The following is a 3513-nucleotide window of genomic DNA, read 5'->3' on the forward strand; positions in this document are numbered from 1 at the left end:
AAACTTGTATTGAATTGATATTCAATTATTTTTGGGAAATTAAAATTTAGTGGCGACACTAGTTTGTTATAATTATTAATATAAAGATCGAACACTTAGAAAAATTTCTTCGATCCGGCCGGATTCGAACCGACGTCTTTTAGCAAACCGTGGCAGACGCTATGCCAACTAAGCCACTTAACGAACCAGCTTGTTTGTCGGATCATTGTATTAGGTTTTTCAACGACTTGTTAGCCGCAGCGCCATCTATGAGGAATCTATGAAAGTATTTTGTCACCCAGTTAGGTAACTTTACAGCTACCAGGTTAGCTAAACTGATAACAATTACAGTAAACAAAGTTATGCTGAATTCCCACCGCATTGCGTATCATTAAATGAGTAGATTGAAGTATATTCTGCATTGCGCATGACAATAAAGTCATATCATTGGTTAGTTTTTCACGCGATATGCAAGCCATCTGATTGATCAGTTTTCTATTTACACTTGATCTACGTATAACCTCATGTATACCGTGTACCGCTCGTTCCGTTCACTGCTGAGTATAGGTTTCTCATAGTTATAATATATCTACCCATCTCGCTACTCTATAAGATCGTCTCACGTACTAACAAGTTCCTTCCAACATTTAGGAAAACTTTAAAGAGATCATGTTCCTAAATTCTTGGTGGAGATAATTTTAGTCGCAGTAGAGCTCCTCGTAAAGAAGTTCCTCCAGGTAAGTACTGCCACTAAGGTGGCTTCACACGACTCGTCTTTCCACGCGAGTCTGGGCGCCCTCGGGCTCGCTCGGACGGCCGGCACTCTTCACTCGGCGCGAGCTCTCGCCTTTGAAGTTACCGACACGGTTCCAAAAACAGACGACTACAGGCGCGCTCGTGCGAGCTCGCACGACGCGGCCCGTGGAAAGACGTGCCGTGGGAAGCCGCCTTTACTAGGTTTCGGATTTAACGGGAAAGGATGCTGGTGAAGCTACAGGCACAAGGGACTTGTCAACTGTGCCTTTCAAATCCATGCAATTAAAAGCTCTAAATGGCACTGTAAATGTTATGGAAAGATGTGTCCTTGATGCCAGTTGTATGACTCGTTCGTCCCGTCACTTAATTTTTTTTGTTGTAAGAATATTAGTGCACATTTGGACAAGATATAGCGTTCGGGGAACAAGTTTGCAGGCAGGGAATTCCACTCGCTTTTATGATCATCTAAAAAGAAGGACCATGCACAATAGTGGGAGGCACATGGGTTCATATAGCGTGTATGTGAGTGTTACATACTGTATGTACTAAAGTCATAATGGCCTATAAAAGGCTACAGCTGTCTATTGATTTTTCTTAAATAACATCCAATTAAAAGTGTATTGGTGGATGTTGATAATCAATAACGTGTCAGCAAACATGATCATAGTTTTGCGCACATGAGAGATTTTCGTTGTTTTCGATAGTTTATTCTAAAACTTTATTATAAAATGAAACCTTTTGGTTGTTCTGCTTGTTGTCGTTGGGGAATTTTAGTAATAAATCACAACAGTTCATCATTCCTGAGGTGACAACAACAAAAGTTTTATAAGTAAATTTTAGAACAAACTATCAAAAACATCGAGTATATAACCAGAAATAGTCCATCCATCCCTGGCAACTTATCAGGTAAATGGGCCTTATATCACTTTTAGATATCAACTCCCGTTTGCGCTGAAATCACAAATTAGAAAGCTGAAATAGTACAGCGCCAACTGACCTGCGTGTACTTCTCCGTATATTCTAAAAATATTCTGTATTTATTCTACTAAATATAATATCTGTAACAATGGGGGGCTGTTCCATTCGGTGGTGTGCGAAAAACAGCAATACATCTAATTACAAAACAAACGGAATCACATTTCAACGATAATTAAATATTAAATATTTAATTTGTCAACTATCGTCCATTATAACAAAGCTTAAGTTGAACTGGTCGATTTGAAGTGAAACAATTGAAAACACCCGTCAATTGTTTCGAATTCCGGCTGGCCAATCGGAGTGCATTTGTTGTTTCAAACAAATTAAATGACATTTCGTCTCTATTTCTGGTTATATACTCAATGGTTTTAACCGAGAAGGTACTTAATTCGCCTATATTTTTCTCTTTCTTTGTGTGTATGTTACATATCGACATTTGTGAACCAATTTCAATGATTCTTTTTTTTTGAAAGTGGATACCGTAGTAGTGGTCCCATTTAAAAAAAAGTAAATACTCTAAGTTGGCATAGCCTCTGGCACGGTTTGCTAGGAGACGTTGGTTCGAATCCAACCGTCCTTCCAGGTAAGTACTGCCACCGTACCTATTTCTGCCGCCAAGCAGTAATGTGAACATTACTGCGTTCAGGTTTCGAAGGGCAAGAGTGCTGGTAAAATTAAAGGCACTTGGGACTTGTGAACGACTTGGTCGTTCCGTCACTTAGTGTTATTTAAAAAAAACTTGTTTCGGTCTCGGAGCAACGCATGTCATGTTGTCATAGTTATTTTTGATACAAGTGCGGAAAGTTAGTCATTATTCACGAGTCTCGAGGCTTCTTGGCCTGAGCCAGAGGCGAGGGTCAAGACTCGAGACAAGTGAAAATGACAAATCCGCACGTGTATCAAACGACGTTTTTTAATACATTTGCGAAAAAACTACATTGAAAGTAAAATAAAACAGTATTTAAACAAAACTCATTTTCTGCTAGTAAATTAAAATAATGAAATACAACCACTGCAACCATTAGTTAAAAGTCTATGGAAATCTAGTTCTAACGTGCTGTTTTTGTTTATTTTCTGTAATATCGGTCTGTAACCACTTTTCTTATTATGAAGTCCTGGTACTTTTGTTTAAACTTCTTTAGGAACCCGTGCACGGTAGTGAGATACAATTTATCTGTAATACATAGAACAAATATATACATAAAAATCTCGCGTATCACCCATTCAGGGGTAGGCAGAGACTGTGGACCTCCACTCGATACGTTCATTATATAGTATTTGTAAATAAATATAAGATTTAATGACGAATGACTTACGTCACAAAGCACATAAATATGAAATAAATATACAATCTCTTTAGTTCTATGTTTAAGACTTAAAACAACAGTAAATTTAAAAAAAACTGGAAAAGTAAAAAGCACTAGTGCGAGAAATCCAACTTTCCGCACGATTAGTAGTGCGAAAAATACCACGTTTTGAGCAACTGTATTAAAAAATATTTATTTATTAAAATATAAGCCCCAACAAATACATAGTAAACCCCAAGTAAAGCCTACATCTCTAAGCGATCCTTAAGTCCGTATTGTATGGTGTTAAAGCATTAGTACGCGAAAGGTAAGGAGCTTAAGTAGGAACTAGAGGATTACCATTATGGAGACGATCACCAAACAGACGATGGGATTAGTAGAACTGGCGTTTGTACCTAGGCATGTCACCCATACTTGTGTAGCGTTGTTTGTACCTGCAGATGACAGGGTGCTTACGCGATAGCATGATATGACATCGAACTCAAATGCATCT

This window comes from Hyposmocoma kahamanoa, unplaced genomic scaffold (assembly GCF_003589595.1).
Source record: "Hyposmocoma kahamanoa isolate Upper Pololo Valley unplaced genomic scaffold, ASM358959v1 263, whole genome shotgun sequence".
NCBI classification, from domain to species: Eukaryota; Metazoa; Arthropoda; class Insecta; order Lepidoptera; family Cosmopterigidae; genus Hyposmocoma; species Hyposmocoma kahamanoa.